The following is a 17,788-nucleotide window of genomic DNA, read 5'->3' as shown; positions in this document are numbered from 1 at the left end:
GGTACTGCATGGGGTCAGATTCAATGTACAATTGATTCATCTTGGTGACCTGAGCATCTGTCAGCTTAGCTCCTTGCTTTATCAGATCTATGAGTGATAAAGGAACTAATTTCTTATCAGTATTGAAGTGTAGCATCTCTCTGATGGCTTCAGGGGTGACATAAAAAACAACTGAGCCTGAAGGGTCAAGCACAGCCCTCTGAGTGGGGTCATAGCAGTCAGCACATCGGTGGATTAGGTCAGGAAACTGGTTGACCTGAGGGAGCTTGAAGATAGGGAGGAAAGAGTCACAAATGCCCAATACATCCATTCCACTCTCATGCTTGATCTTCAATTCATTTAGCAAGTGAATATGGTACTTGCTATGCATTAACATTTCCTCTGATATTTGATAATCTAGATCTACTAATGCTTTTCACTCCAACTCTCTCTGAGGGGCATTCAATGGAGCAATATTCAGGGCCACATGAGCTACTGGTGCATCCATGGTTAAGTAGTACTATGATTTGTATTAGAACTGGTTACAGTGGGCAGAACAATACAGAGGGGTATTTTTGCAGCAGTGAGGCAAATTGCCAAGGAAAATGGAGTAAATTGTGGTAATAATAGTTCGAATGCTCCAATGAGAGTTAATTGAGCGAATGCAGGGACCAGTAGCACTGTTTTCGCGGTGAATTAGTGCAGCTCAGGTTTTAAGTCCACGAATGCGCGGACTGACTGTAGATTTTGTGAAAATTTGGCTAAACGAGGCTCTGCAGGTGAATTTCGACTCAACCCTTGGAAACGAAGGCTGGATACTAGGGATTTGCTGGTAAATGTAGGCTTCCTTACTCTTTTTAACTTAGTTTCGGACAATTATGGACACAACCAAGCGGGAAGGGAATGATTCGGATAAATACTTGGTGTAATGCCGGAAAATTGTCAAAAATGCAGGTGGGCTTGAAGGTGCCAACGGTCCTCGAGTTGGTTTCTGCAGGTTGGCGACGAACGGTCATAATTTGCATGCAGAGGTGAGCAACAGTCTATTTAGAAAAAGTGACAAAAAACACGAAATTTGGCTAAAATATGGACTTTTCGGGTTATTGGCGCTTTTCTTGGATGACGTCAGCATGACGTCATCAGGTGGGGTCAAGGTCAGGTGACGTCATTGGCTGACGTGGCGACCTGTGAGTGGTCCACGGGGACTGCATAGGTGGAGGACATGTCAAAGCGATGGTGCGCGGGGGTGCTGACGCGGTGGTGAGGTGGCGTGACACCGGCATGACCGGTCAGCGGAAAACCGGAAGTGGTAAGCGGTATGATATCGCACCGCTCTTTATACGGAAGCGGGATTGTCAGAGGGCGGGCCGATACAATTTGTGGGTGACACGTGACAGAGGCGTGACGTCACCCTCTGACAAATTTCGGAAGCTAACAGCAGTACATCGGGGCCGCTCCGAAATTAATAAGGGTCGTCGGATGGGAAAGCCCAAATCCGACGGCTGGAGGGAGGCAGAGGTGGCCGGACGATACGGTCAGGCGGGACCAATAAAATATTATTATTTGTTTTGAAATATGCGCCCGACGGACTTTGGTATATAACGGCAATTTGGGTTATTTCAAAGTATTTTTGTGGAAAAATGCGCATGGCAACAAACTTAGGATAGGGCGGAAAAATGGGTTTTTGGTTTATATTGCAAATTGCGCGGGTTAGGAGTAATAGTGGTTTATTTTACAAGGTTTTTTGCAAATGGAGAGGGTAAATGGTTTCAAAGGTTTTTGAAGGGAAAAGAGGGGTAGGGCTTAGGTTGTTAAACTGACCAGAGGTCAATTCAATCCCTGACCTTGGACATATGGCTATAATGCCAGGGGGGGGGGAATATCTATACATTGTTTGGGGTTTATACACCATAGTGTTCATCATAGTAGGGGAAAGGGGAACATAGGGGATTTAGATAATAAGAAGTTAGGAGTTAATATGAGTGGAAGAGGTGGATAAGGAGTAGAAACACTAAGTTTTATATGGAATCAACTTAGTTTAGGGAGTAGATCAAAATGAAAAGAATTTTACACAAGAAATGTGGCTTTTAAAGAAACTAGAACCACCATAAGACCTTAACTTTCTTCCATGAACATAGCTGGCAATGGGATGTTAGTAATGAATGTGAGGGGGGAAAACAGGAAGTTAGACATGGTCCTTTGTATTATTGCAAGATGATGGAGAAGAGGAACTTCTCTATCCTCTAATGTTTCCTTTATGCTAGACCAACAAAATTCAATTGAAAGGAATGACATTTCTGCAACCCCCTCTACCTACCCGTCTACTTTGTTGGGTGTGGAGGTTGATTATCTTCTATAGTACCGGCATATTGGACCCTAGTTGAAAATGGGGCGGCAACGCCACCTGTAAAATAATCGCTGCCGTGGGGGAGCCCACCCCTGGTGGGGGGTTTCGGGGGCAGCGCCCCCGAAGCTAAAAATAGCTGTAAAATTGCGTTGTAAAAGTATAGTAATTTCTAGTCAATCTGGGCCGTTCATTAGGCAGATGATCTGATGGTAGAACTTATGTTTAGTTTAGGGTTTTTTTCCCTAGAAGGAAACCCCTCTCTTTATATGAGGGCATTGTATTTGAGGCTGTGAGATAGATGTGTATTCGGTGAGCAAGAAACATAGAGGTGAGACTCTGAGAGAAAACAGAGGATATTACAGCCGTTTTGCTGTAGGTTGTATCTCTTCATTTTGCTGGATAATAGAAAGGAAGGACTGGCTGTTCAGGGTGGATGTAGCCCAAACTGGGTGAACCACGTATATCTGTATCTTTCTTGTTTTGTGTGTTTTCTGTGTTTATATTTCTGCAATATTTTATGTGTTCCATTGCTCCATAATATATAATTTTCTAACATACTTGCCTAGCATTTTTTGTTTCTTCATGGAGGGTGCACTTAGACTTGCAGACCCTCATGTGCCTTTTCTTTTATTTTGGCTTTTTCTTTTGCTTTTCTATCTGGAACTACCCTTATTGCTTCCAAGGTCCCAGATTAAGCAGTTGGGAACCTTAATTCTCTACCTGACTACTGGTCTGCCAAGATTAAACAGTTTGGACAGACTTCTTTCTCTATCCTACAACAAGAAATTGAAACATAGCATGATCCAGATTAGGCTGTTGGACCATCCATCCAAAATTGAATCAACGTCAAGCTATGTACACATATTACATTCTCTTGAAAATATGGGATCTTTGCATTACCAAAGCAGAGCATATTTGGAACTTCCTTTGCCAATCATGAAATATGAAACCTATTGGTATAGGTATCTAACACCACAATCTATGAGACCATCAACTAGTTCCATATTTTCTCCTTCACCATCCTTTCTTGGGAAACTTGCAGCAACGCACTAGTTATTAGTTTCAATAATCAAAAGCACTTTAGCTTCCTCTTCTATTAACAACTCCCCCTGCTAGTTTGGACTCTTCACACATTCCATGAGTGTAACAACTCCTAGTTTATTTTCCATGCAAATAAAATAAAACCAAGGTCATAGGACACATATTCCAAGTTTTGTGGTGGGAAAACATTATAGTGGGAATCACTTTTATTAATGGATATGGGAATTGGCAAAGGCATTGGCAAAGGAAAAGAGGGAATAAATGAAATTTAATTAAGGAAATAAAGGAAAATAGGAAAAAATGAAGGTGAACAGCCACAAATATGCATGAAAGGAAAATTAGAGAGAATGAAGTAAAATTAAAGAAAAAGGAAAAATAAAAGGAAGAGACACTAGTCATCAATGATAAAAATGCAATAGAGAAACAATTGACAACTTTTCACAATTTTTGGCTCAGCGCTTGATTATTCCAACTCTCTTATTCCACTCTTACACACATAGATCATTCTTGGAGTATCTTAGGCTTCACTTGGACTTGGCGATACGAAAGTAAGACAGAAAAGGAATTTGTGGGCAGTGGAAAAGATGTTTTGATAATGAACTACAACATAAGAAATTGGAGGTAGCAGGTTGGATCCGTGATTTCCTTTCTAATATTTGGATGAATGGTACATGCATGTACTTATTTTGTTATTTTTTTGTCATTGGCATGGGATTTTCCTAGATTGACAATGGCTTTAGACTTACCATTCCATTTCCTTGATATCCATGATGTAATGTGTTCTCTATTCTGATTAAGCTAGTAGACTTGGATCCCAGTTGAGGTGGTCTTGGGAAAATTCTAAAGGGTCAAGGGTGGATATGGGCTTTCTCCTAGAACTCTTGACAGATGGGTGGAGATAGGAAAATTCCTCTACAGCAGGTGAAGGAATTTAGAGGCATCTAAGCCTATTTTGGTATTAGTGATTTTTGGATGAGTTTAGGTGAAATAATTGTGGCTAAGGATTGGCGTGGTTTAGCCTCTGGAAGCCCTAGTTGGTTTTATTTTGGTTTACCCCACATGATCCCACATTTATACTTGGAATATGGCATGGGGGTGATTGACTAAAAGAGAGATTTGGTTTAGCCCAATCTATGGTTGGGTTGTACAAGGAAGTCCTTGACCTAGTTGGATTTTGAATATGATTAATATGAGATATTTCCTTATTGTGATCAATGAGTATATGTATTGGTTATTATGTTGATCTTATGATTAGTTTTCCATGGACTTTATTTAGGCAATATGATGGTTACAGAATGTTAGGCCCCTATACTACCAGTGTAACCACTTATTGTTATTAGTATAACCCACTTATTATATTGTTGTACCCATGTAGTGCCCATATTGTTACTATTGTGCCCCATAGAAGCCCACTATTGTCATTATTGTGCCCTTACATTATTATTGTTATGTTGACACTGATTATGTTATGACCCCTTAGACTCCTATATATAGAAAGGAGGTCTTTTCATTTGTATCATCCAAGAATTGTTCATTTATGTAATGTAAAGGAGGTTTCCCCCTCGAAGAGGCTGAATTCTAAGGCGTTGATCTATCTTTTCTATCTTTTCTTGAGTTGGTTTCATAACATTTGGTATCAAAGCTTTGGATTCTAGGGTTTCGCTGCTCCAAACAGGTCATCGTGGCATTTTCGCTGTAGCATTTTTCTGCGACGTTTTAGAAGTTGCAAAAAAAACCCATTTGTAAAGAAATCGCGCTGAACCTCGGGTCCGAATTTCAGAGCTTTTTGCGCTATATTTGCGGAGATATGATCTGAGGAAGTTGGTCTTTTTGCAGACTCCTGAATTACATTCCAAACAGGTGACTTGGGGAAAATAGTCATAACTTTCTCTCTGGGGATCGGATTGAAATTTCGTAAGAGGTTACAAGAAGAGGACGGACTCTAGTTTCTTGTATGCATTTTGTAAATCCAAAGGTCGAAACAGTGACTTGTGCCATGTCGTACAAGTTCACTCTACTGAACTAGTCTATAATCAAGTCACTGTGGGAGATTTTGCATAACTCTTCCATGGAGAATCCAATTTTGGTCAGACTTGTGGCATTGGAGAAAGGACATAGAGGGCTACTACAGGTCACAATTTTAGAACTAGGTGATTGAAAAGTACAGAGATACATTAGAGGCAATATCTACAAAGTGAAAAAAGGTGTGTAGATTTTCTTAAATTTTTGCTTAAGATCGGTTTGACAATTATTTTGAAGCAATTATTATCGGTAACTGATACCCCGAGGATATAAAATGCAAACACCTAGTAAGGAATCAGAAAGTTGTAGCATGACTCATGAAGAAGAGGAAGAAATGCTACATGATATATTAAAATTACAAGAACAAGTGCAACAAATGTCACGCTCACAAAAGCTAACAGAAGCTAAGATAAATGGCATGGAATCTACGATAAAGGGCATGGAAGCTAAGATGGATGATTGGAAGATAGATTTGAATATAGACATGGAAGAATTGAAGATAGATTTGAACACAAACTTGAAGATAGGCATGACAGATATGAAGATAGATTTGACAAATTTTCTACAAGAAATACATACTAATGGTGAAAAGGTAGTAAAGGAAACTCATGATGCGAACAAAAGAAATGTTAATCATGATATCATAGAATCTAATGTTGGATTGAAGACTCACCATATTCCAAAGATCGATATGAGGAAGTTTGATGGCAAGGATCCCGCCACATGGATATTACAGATGGAGCAGTTCTTCGATCTCAATAATGTGAAAAACACACAAAAGGTACGCATGGCAACTTTATATTTGGAACCAAAACAGTTTGTATGGTATCAATGGCTTTGCTCTCGTAAACAATTTATCACTTGGGAATTTTTTACGGAAGAATTGATAGCACATTATGAGGATACAAAAAGCAACACTTTTTTTAGCCAATTGATAAGTCTCAAACAAAAGGGTTCAATAATGGAGCACATTGAGGAGTTCCAAAAATTGAACATAAGGGTAAAAGATATTCCAGAGGAGCATAGGATTGATGTGTTCATAGGGTCTTTAAAGGATAATATCCAACATGATGTTCGCCTTTGGGAACCTGATTCATTAGAGAAGGCATTCAGGTTAGCAAGAAAAATGGAAAGCAAAATTATGGCAACCAGGAAGCATACCACTCACAACTATAAAGACGGAACCGTTGTTGCCCCTAGTCTTCCACAACCTATAAGGTTGACACCAGAACAATTGGAAGAAAAAAGAGAAAAATAACTTTGTTACAGTTGTGATAGAAAATACACTAAAGGTCATAAGTGTGCAAAGAAGAAATTATTCTACATAGATTGTGAAGAGAAAGAAGAAATGAATCAGACCATCTCTTGTAAAGCATTGGCATGAATTACCACTCCTCAAACTCTCAAGATAGAAGGACATATCAAGAAGAAAAATGTGCAAGAAGTGAAATATCACATCGAGAAAGAAGAAATGAATCCAACCATATCTTGTAATTCATTGTTCAAAATTACCACTCCTCAAACTATCAAGATAGAAGGACATATCAAGAAGAAAAATGTTCAAGAAGTGAAAGATCACATCGAGCATCAAGAAATGAATCCGACCATATCTTGTAAAGGATTGGAAGAAATTACCACTCCTCAAACTCTAGAGATAGAAGGACAAATCAAGAAGAAAAAGGTTCAAGCAATGAAAGATCACATCGAGCATCAAGAACAAGTTCTCCAACTTTTAAAGGATAATGCCACTTTGGTGCAAAGTCAAATGAAACAACAGGTAGATAAACATTGTAGTGAAAAATGTTTTGATGTAGGTGATTGGGTGTTTTTACTGCTACATCTCAAACAAGCTATTTATGAGAAGGAAATGTTGGCAATACTACATGCACTTAAAAAATGGCGACCTTACCGAATGGGAAGACTCTTCAAGGATGAGGATGTGGAAGCATTGTTTTGTGCTATTTATATTATCCAACCAGATTGGATAAACGAAGCAAGGGATGAATGGAAGAAGGAGGAAGAAGTATGGCCACTTATTCAAAAGTTGCAAAAGATCCCAATTCAAACAATATTGCCAAAAATTGAAGAGGAAGGAAAAATCATATTGGAACCTGGAGAAATCACAGAAACAAGAACCTGACAGCTACGAAATTGATCAATTTCAGAGTATCTCATCAAGTGGAAGAACTTACCCGCTGAAGATTTCACATGGGAGGACAAGAATTTTATATAGAAGCATCAAGAACTACTCAAGCGTTGAGGACAATGCGTTTTGAAGGAGAGGGGCATGTTAGGCCCCTATACTACCAGTGTAACCCCTTATTGTTATTAGTATAACCCACTTATTATATTTTTGTACCCATGTAATGCCCATATTGTTACTATTGTGCCCCATAGAAGCCCACTACTGTCATTATTGTGCCCTTACATTATTATTGTTATGTCGGCACTGATTATGTTATGACCCCTTAGACTCCTATATATATAAAGGAGGTCTTTTCATTTGTATCATCCAAGAATTGTTCATTTATGTAATGTAAAGGAGGCTTCCCCCTCGAAGAGGTTGAATTCTAAGGCGTTGATCTATCTTTTCTATCTTTTCTTGAGCTGGTTTCGTAACACAGAACTAGTTGAATTGTATGTTCTTGCTATGGATCTTGTTAATGATTTGATAAGTTAATGAATGGTTAATGTATGCATTGGCCACCAAGTGTTGTTGAAACTAACATGAGAGAGGAACTGAGCCTTCATTACGATTCTCTGATGAAGTTAAGAATATCATGATCACATATGCATTCATGACCTACAACTACTATGTTTACCATGTGTTTTACAAAATGTCTATCATGTGAACGACATGTTTTGGACAAGATATAGCTTTAGTGTTGAGAAGTGTAGCAAGAAAGTCTCATTTTGACTTTGCCTTAGTCAAATTGAGAAACTTCAAATTTCCACACCAAAAGGAAACTTTTATTAAGATAACTTGTTTTACATGGATGTTTTCACTTAGTTAGCTTAGTAAAATTGATGTAAAGGGCTTGGAATTGAGTTAAGCATGTGTGATTTCTAAATTTTAGTAATCAGGTTTAGTTATATCGAATTGATTTAAGTTAAACTACTTCTAAAAGTTGGAGGAACTAGTGGAATGTTAGTTGTGCAATGGGACAACATTCTAAATCAATGATCATCTAGTTAAATGGCCAATCTACCTAAAATAACTAGTGCATACATAGAATTCAAGTCCCCAGTTGTGGTGGAGATTCCAAGTGTAACAAGAACCTGTAAACTAGTTTGAGTGTACAGGTGTTGCATGTAGGGAGATGAACAAACCTTGGTAATTGCGTAATCAACTGGAGGAAAATTCCTAAAAAATAGGGGCTAATTCTCTAAAAATTATGCAAGGAAATATGGGCTCAAGTAGAGGCATCAATCGACTAAGTTTGGGTCAGATCTTCTCATTGAGAAGAGAGATAGGTTATTCACTTACAGATTGAGATCAGACTAAGCTAGCAATTGTAATACTTATCTATTCATCTCATTAATGCAAAGAGGATTGAGGGGATTTTCCCGATTAGGTTCCCCTAGAAAAAATATTGTGCATATGTGTTATTCCTTATTACATGTCTGAGAATGTTGTTCTAAATCGTGAATTGAATTTTGTAGATCAGTAGAGTAGAATTGTGTCTCTTGATTTAGATTAAAATTTCTTGAGCACTTGCAATTCTATCACTAAAATTCTACACTTAGTATTGTTTGTATAGACATATTATTAGCTTTTACATAGTTTTGGGAAGTTTTGGTTTGTTCTAGGTAGAGGTTTGTAGGCTAGCACTGAAAAGTGGCACTCATATCACAACCACACCCTCTAAACTAGAAAAAATCAATTGTAACCACATGGAGAGAGGAGAATTCATGCGATTGGAGCCTTCCAATGGCATGCAAAGTGTGTCATGCCTGGATTTTGGGTATAAGGTATGATAAAAACAAGTTCCATCTTAGGGATTGATCACTAGGGATGGTTGTCAGACACCTAGGTGATCCGAGGTCCCTAAGGGATGGAAGTATATTTCTCGTTAGTAGGCACCACATCCATAATTGGAACTTGGAGGTTGGATCATATCATACTAACAATTAACTCATGTTTACCCTGGTGAGCTTGCAAAAGAAGTTGAATGTGGGATGGGGTCATTACAACATGGTATCAAAATAGTTTCATTCCTTGTAAACCATTCTTTGGTACCAGTGTTATAGAGTGGTATCAAAGTGAGGTTTATAGTATTGGATCTGGGGGTACATGAAGATGGTTATGGTTATCATGGATGAAATTATTGTTACAATTTTGTATTATTATCAGGTATTCCTCATGACGTGGATATGTCGACGCTATTACTATATATATTGTGATAATGTAGATTGATTTGTGAAGATGTGATAACCTATCTTGAGATACACTGAGGTATGATTTTGATTATGTCTTCTATTTGGTTTAACTGACATGGTATGATTTCATGAAATAGAGGGCCAAAGATGAAGATCATAATGGTGGATTGCAGTTCACAGGAATCTATGGAGAGGCCTTATGTAAATTTAGTGGAATGGGAAAAGTCAGTTGAGAAGAAAGGAGAAGAGTACTCTCATGATCTAGAAGATACATTGAGGATTATGAGGGCAGAGATTAGGAGTTTCAAGGAATATAATAATAGGTCGATTTAGGCACAGTAAATACTTGTAAGGGCTCTAAAAAAGTAAGCAGGAGTCAATGAAATTTTTCTTCAATGCCTTTCAGACTTATAGAAGCAGGGACAACTAGGGATCAATCATGGATATAGGGAGGATGAGATGACTAATTTGGCATATGGTAGTAGGTCTCAGAGAACACATAAGGCGGATATAGATGATACTGCTAGAGGTGGAGGATCCTTGGATACACCTGAGAGAAAGGGTAGTATGTTATGAAACCAGCTCAAGAAAAGATAGAAAAGATAGATCAACACCTTAGAATTCAACCTCTTCGAGGGGGCAACCTCCTTTACATTACATAAATGAACAATTCTTGGATGATACAAATGAAAAGATTTCCTTTCTATATATAGGAGTCTAAGGCATCATAACATAATCAGAGTCGACATAACAATAATAATGTAAGGGCACAATAATAACAATAGTGGGCTTCTATGGGGCACAATAGTAACAATATGGGCACTACATGGGTACATCAATATAATAAGTGGGTTATACTAATAACAATAGGGGGTTACACTAGTAGTATAGGGGCCTAACATGCCCCTCTCCTTCAAAAAGAGTTGTCCTCAACGCTTGAGTAGTTCTTGATGCTTCTGTATAAAATTCTTGTCCTCCCATGTGGAATATTCAGCGGGTAAGTTCTTCCACTTGATGAGATACTCTGAAATTGATCGATTTCGTAGCTGTCGGGTTCTTGTTTCTATGATTGCTCCAGGTTCCAATATGATTTTTCCTTCCTCTTTAATTTCTGGCAATATTGTTTGAATTGGGACCTTTTGCAACTTTTGAATAAGTGGCCATACTTCTTCTTCCTTCCTCCATTCATCCCTTGCTTTGTTTATCCAATCTGGTTGGATAATATAAATAGCACAAAACAATGCTACCACATCCTCATCCTTGAAGAGTCTTCCCATTCAGTAAGGTCACCATTTTTTAAGTGCCTGTTGTTTCGTTTGATTTTGCACCGAAGTGGCGTTATCCTTTAAAAGTTGGAGAACTTGTTGCTGATGCTCGTTGTGATCTTTCACTACTTGGACTTTTTCCTTCTTGATATGTCCTTCTATCTCTAGAGTTTGAGGAGTGGTAATTTATTCCAATCCTTTACAAGATATGGTCGGATTCATTTCTTGATGCTCGATGTGATCTTTCACTTCTTGAACATTTTTCTTCTTTATATGTTCTTCTATCTTGATAGTTTGAGGAGTGGTAATTTCGAACAATGAATTACAAGATATGGTTGGATTCATTTCTTCTTTCTCGATGTGATCTTTCACTTCCTGCACCTTCTTCTTCTTGATATGTCCTTCTATCTTGAGAGTTTGAGGAGCTGTAATTCTTGCCAATGCTTTACAAGATATGGTCTGATTCATTTCTTCTTTCTCTGGGGTGGGGTCCTGGCGTATATCTTCTTCTTTTGTTGTTTCTTGATCCTTTTCTTCCTCCTCTTCATATTCTATGTAAAATAATTTCTTCTCAGCACACTTATGACCTTTAGTGCATTTGCTATCACAATTGTAACAAATCCCTTTTTCTCTTTTTTGTTCCAATTGTTGTGGTGTAACCCTTGTAGGTTGTGGAAGCCTAGGAGAAAAAACACTTCCATCTTTATAGTTGTGAGGGGCACACTTCCTGGTTTCCATAATTTTTCTTTCCGCTATGTCACAAAGCCCTTTTACTCTTTCCAATTGTTGTGGTGTTGCTCTAAAGAAGGTGTTGCTCTTTGTATCCTCATAATGTGCTATCATTTCCTCTGTGAAAATTGACCACGTAACAAGTTGTTTACGAGAACAAAACCCTTTGTACCATAAAAATTGATCTGGTTCTAAATAGGAAGATGCAATACATACCTTTTTTAACAGTTGTACACCATGTATATCAAAATATTGCTCCATCTAAAGTATCCAATTTACCGGATCCTTGCCATCAAACTTCCTCATATTGCTTTTTCTTGATTTTAGGAGCTCTACCTTGAGACGACTGTAACTCTGTACTTTTGGATCTTTAAGTTCTGAAATTATGACCTGTAGTAGCCCTCTATTTCCTCTTTCCAATGCCACAAGTCTGACACAAATTGGATTCTCCAAGGAAGCGTTATACGAAATCTCCCACAGTGACTTGATTATAGACTAGTTCAGTAGAGCGAACTTGTACGACGTGCCACAAGTCACTGGTTCGACCTTTGGATCTAAAAAACACCCACAAGAAACTAAAATCCGTCCTATTTCTGTAGCTTCTTACGAAACTTCAATCCGATCCCCAGAGAGAAAGTTATGACGATTTTCCCCAGGTCACATGTTTTGAATGTAATTCAGGAGTCTGCAAAAAGACCAACTCCCTCAGATCATATCTCCGCAAATATTGCGCAAAACGCTCTGAAATTCGGACCCAAGGTTCAGCGCGATGGCTTCTCAAATGGGTTTTTCTTGCGACTTCGGAAACGCCACAGACAAAAAGTTATAGCAAAAATTCCACGATGACCTGTTTGGAGCAGCGAAACCCTAGAATCCAAAGCTCTGATACCAAATGTTACGAAACCAGCTCAAGAAAAGATAGAAAAGATAGATCAACACCTTATAATTCAGTCTCTTCGAGGGGCAACCTCCTTTACATTACATAAATGAAGAATTCTTGGATGATACAAATGAAAAGATCTCCTTTCTATATATAGGAGTCTAAGGGGTCATAACATAATCAGAGCCGACATAACAATAATAATGTAAGGGCACAATAATAACAATAGTGGGCTTCTATGGGGCACAATAGTAACAATATGGGCACTACATGGGTACATCAATATAATAAGTGGGTTAGACTAATAACAATAAGGGGTTGCACTAGTAGTATAGGGGCCTAACATAGTACATATGTGTTCTATTCTAGTTCTTCTTCTATAAGACATCATCACCATCACCTCCAACATCCTTATAGAAGGAGTGAGAAGCAGTATTTTCCAGAAGAGTTCAATAAAACCAAGCTTCCCACTTTTGATGAAGATATTAAGAAATTATAAAATGTATAAGCATGGCTACATGGGATGAAGAAGTTTTCTAGATTGCATGATAATTCAGAGAAGATGAACACTAATATAGCTACCATAAGTCTTAAGATAAATGCATATATCTATGGGAATATGTAAAGCATGTTAGAGGAATTATATAAGAGGAGTTAATTTTGGATGAGTTTGGAAGACTCTTTAAGAATAAGTACATGTCGGAAAGATGTTATGATGAAAGGGCCAAGAAGTTCTATGAGTTGAGGATGGGTTCCATGACAAATGACGAGTACAAGAGAAGATTTCTGGATCTCTTGAGGTATGTAACCTATCTCAAGGATGAGAAATCAAAGATTCAAAGGTTCATGAATGGGATGTTATTAGCATTCAAAGATTGGATTGAGTTTGACAAGATTTAGTCATTGGAGGAAACCATGAGAAAGTTGAAGCATTGTTATGAGTAGTCAAAGTGAAAGATTGAGTTCAAGTGTGAGTGGAAAGGTAATAAGAATACTAAAGGAAAATGGCCTAAGAAGTGATGAAGACCTGAAGATGCAAGTGATAAGGAAAATTTTTCATCTTAAAATAATTCCAATGCAATTGAGAGAGGACATGGGTCTTATCCTGAGGAGTAGAAGAATAAAGGCAATGGTAAAAAACCTTTGAGGTGTTGGTCTTGTGGTGGAGATAATTACAGGAGGGATTGTCTATTGCACTAGGGTGGTAGGACTTAGATTTACAGTGCTTAGGAGTCACAGATATTTGGGGATGTTGGTTAAAGTATTCCTGACATTTATTCAGTAGTGGATAACAAGTAGGTATATTATCATGTTTCTATTTTGATTGATCCTAGATCGAATTATAATTATTTAGTCATGACTTGGTGGATAAGTGTTACTTGAATAAATAATTTCATGGAAAATCTTGGTTGTGTAGTTGGCTACATGGACCAAGAGAAGAGTTCATCATTGGGTGAGATCTTTTGCATTTGACCTTAATGGTATGCCTACATCAGCACATGTAAATGTGCTTATTTTGGGTCCATATAGTATGCTTTTGGGCATGGACTAGCTCTTCAATCACAAGACTAAGGTGGGATGTTATGATATGGCTATTGAGTGCTTGGATGATAATGGTGAAAGGAGAATCTTGTACGGGAGGAAGAATCCTACGTCATTGAGAATGGTTGCCACTATGCAAGAAAAACACATTCCTAGGAAAAGATGTTTATTGTTTCCAGTGCATGTTTCCAATCATAAGTGGAAGGGCATTGAGGATGAGGAATTCCTAGACAAGTATCTTGTCTTACGGTAGTTTCAAGATGTGTTTCCTACAAATATTCCAAAGCTACCACCTCATAGGGTAGTGGACTTCTCTATTAAGTTGATGCCATGAGCAACACTGACATATAAGGCACCTTACAAGATGATCACTCTAGAGTTGGTGGAACTGAGGTTGCATCATAAAGAAATGCTCGATAAGTGATGCATAAGACTAAGTGTGTCTCCATGGGGTGCACTAGTGTTGTTTGTAAGTAAAAAGGATGATACTCTCAAATTGTGCATTTATTACATGCAATTGAACAACGTGTCCATGAATAACATATATCCATTGCTGAGGATTGATGACTTTCTTGATCAGATGAAGGGAGTAGTAGTGTTTTAAAAGATTGATATGAGAGAAGTATAACATCAGGTGCGCATCAAAGAAGAAGGCATCTACATGACTACATTTTGTATGAGGTGTGGGCACTATTAGTTAGTGTTTGTTCCTTTTAGTCTTACTAATTTTTTATCCACCTTAATGTGTTTGATGAACAATGTGTTGCATACTTACCTAGATAACTTTGTGATAGTATTTGTTGATGCTATATTGGTATATCCTAAGAATGAGGAAGAGCATGCAGATAACCTGGAAATAATGTTGATATTTTTTAGGAGAATATGTTATATCACAAGCTCAACAAAAACAATTTCTTTCTGTCTTGGATTCATTACTTGGGACATGTTGTTTCGAAGGAAGGGATAGTAGTGGATCCAAAAAATATTAAAGTTATAATGGAGTACACAACTTAGGAATGTAGATGAGGTCAAATCATTCATGGGACTAATAGGTTACTACAAGAGATTCATGTGGAACTTATGAAATATTAGCTATCCTATTATATATTTGCAGAGGAAAGGGATGGAGTTTGAATCGAATGAGGAGTATGCATCTAGTTTTGAGAAGTTGAAGCATTTTCTTACAAATTCTCCAATTCTGAAGATTGAAAATCCTAATAAGGAATTTGTGGTTTGTATTGATGCTTGTAAGGAAGGAATTGGTGGAGTCCTAATGCATGAAGGATAGGTGGTTTGTTATGAATCAAGGAAGTTGCATGAGCATGCACAAAACTATTTGAATTGTGATATTGAGTTGGAAATTATCATTCATGTATTGAAGATGTGGAGGAATTAGCTTCTTGTCATGAGGTTTTTCTAATGAGTAATCATAGTGTGATGAAGTACATGATTGACCAACCTAATGTGAAGGCAAGGAAATATAGATGGTTGGCTACCGTCAGTGAGTTTGATTTTGATATTAGGTATACTAAGGGATAGGAGAATAGAGTTGTAGATACTCTTAGTAGAAGAGAGCAGGTAAATCATGTTTCAATAGTGAGATCTTATGGGAGAAATTTGCAGGAGAAAATATTGCATGTAGGAAAATATGATGAGAAGTACCAATAGCTAAAGGATAGGTTGTAGTAGGTTGATCAAGATGAGGAGTAACACCTCACAGAAAATGGCTTGCTTAAATTCAGGAAGAAGATTTATGTGCCAGATAACATTGAGTTAAAGAAGATCATCTTGAGGAAGTTTCATGTCAAGACATATTCAAGCCACCCAAGATACCATAAGACTATGTCAGTTTTTAAGAATTTTTATTATTGGGCTGAACTTGAAGAGATAAGTGGCCAAATTGTTTACTAAGTGTTTGGATTGTCAGCAGGTAAAAGCAAAATGTAGGAATCTAACTAGTTTGTTGTATCCTATACTGATTCTAGAATGTGTTGAAAATACCAACAAGAAATGTTAAAAATAGCATCAAGAAAAAAAATCCTAATTTAATTTTTCTTTGAATTAAATTAGGGATAAAATTGTAATTCCATATCTCATGACAACTTGTAATATTTAACTAAGTTTATTTGATTTAGTTATCTCAGTTAAATTAGAGTTGGGATTCTAACTAGAGTCATGTATAGTGTCTCTTACAATTAGGAGAACTAGTTGAGTTTATTTTGAGTTGTAATTATTTAATTCAGTCCAACTGAGTTAAATTTAGTTAAAGTAGTTCCAACTGATGGAGGAATTAGTAGAAGATTAGAAATAGTCGGATGTGACTAGAAACAATGCATTGTAACCAACAACATTGGGATGTAACCAACAGAAGTGGGGTGTAACCAACAATAGTGGGTTGTAACCAACAATAGTGAGGTGTAACTTACTATAGTGGGGTATGACTTACTGTAGTGGGGTGTGACTTACTGCAGTGGGGTGTGACTTACTATAGTGTGGTGTAACTTACTATACTGGGGTGTAACCTACAGTGGTGTGGTGTAACCTATAGTATTGGGGTGTAACCAGAACTAATCATGAAACTGAAGATTCACTCATAATTAACTCATGCATGTCAGATTAGAGAAAGACCCAGTTGAAATTAGAGTTCAGGGACAACATACTATTAGTTGTAAAATCATCTAAATTAAACCAATGGTGCATGTAGTCAGAGGAAGGCCTATGAGTATTGCACAATTCATAATTGAGAAATTTCCACATTAAATAGAGGATAATTACGAAGGGAACAACACAAGGAATTAGGAGCTTGGAGGCTTGGAAATTTGGCTAAGTATTGCGCAAAGGCAGTTAGTTAGGCATAGGATAGAAAATACTTATGAAAGTTGAGCTCAATGTTGAGGAAAGAATATTGTTTTCATCTAGATTATTTGGCTAATGTGATATACACATAGGGGGGGTTTTTAGCTGTGGCTTTCCCAAAAAAATTATTGTGTTATGTGTGATTAAATTATTTACCTTTTATGCTTCATGATTTCACGATCGTTTATTATTTCTGCTGATGAGTAATGTAAATTTAATTCAATTATTTTAGCATATTACAATCTGTACTTTGAATATTTGAGGATTTTCTACATGGTATTGGAGCTAGAATCACTACAAAAGAGGAGAATATGATTTTTTTATTTTGCAGGATAAATCGAATTTGAAGCATCATACTTTAGAGCCAATAGGATTTCATTCTACGGATTCAGGCTCGAATATGCCATTGAGGGTAGTTCAAACTATCTTTCTTGGAAGGAAAGGATGGAGGTAGTGTTGGAAGACAACATGCTTACGGAATTCATAGAATAATGTTCCTAAGCCTCCAACAACTAATGCTCAAGATATGGCATAGTGGATAAAGTTTGTGGAATAGGCGAGAAGGATTATCCTAGAAGGAGTTCGAGATCATATTGTCTTGAACCTCCATAGTAAGGAAACTCCACTTGCAATGAAAAAGTTCTCGATGGACCTATTTCAAAACAGTAGTGACCATAGGAAGCTGGCAATGAAGGACAAGCTCAGAAAGATGAATATGGAGAAGGGAGGTACAATACTGAAGTACTT

This window comes from Pinus tabuliformis, chromosome 8 (assembly GCF_031772625.1).
Source record: "Pinus tabuliformis cultivar Carrire ecotype Pingquan chromosome 8, CPIR1, whole genome shotgun sequence".
In the NCBI taxonomy this organism is placed as follows: Eukaryota; Viridiplantae; Streptophyta; class Pinopsida; order Pinales; family Pinaceae; genus Pinus; species Pinus tabuliformis.
The sequence above is the reverse complement of the archived record's forward strand: the minus strand, read 5'-3'. Positions refer to the sequence as shown.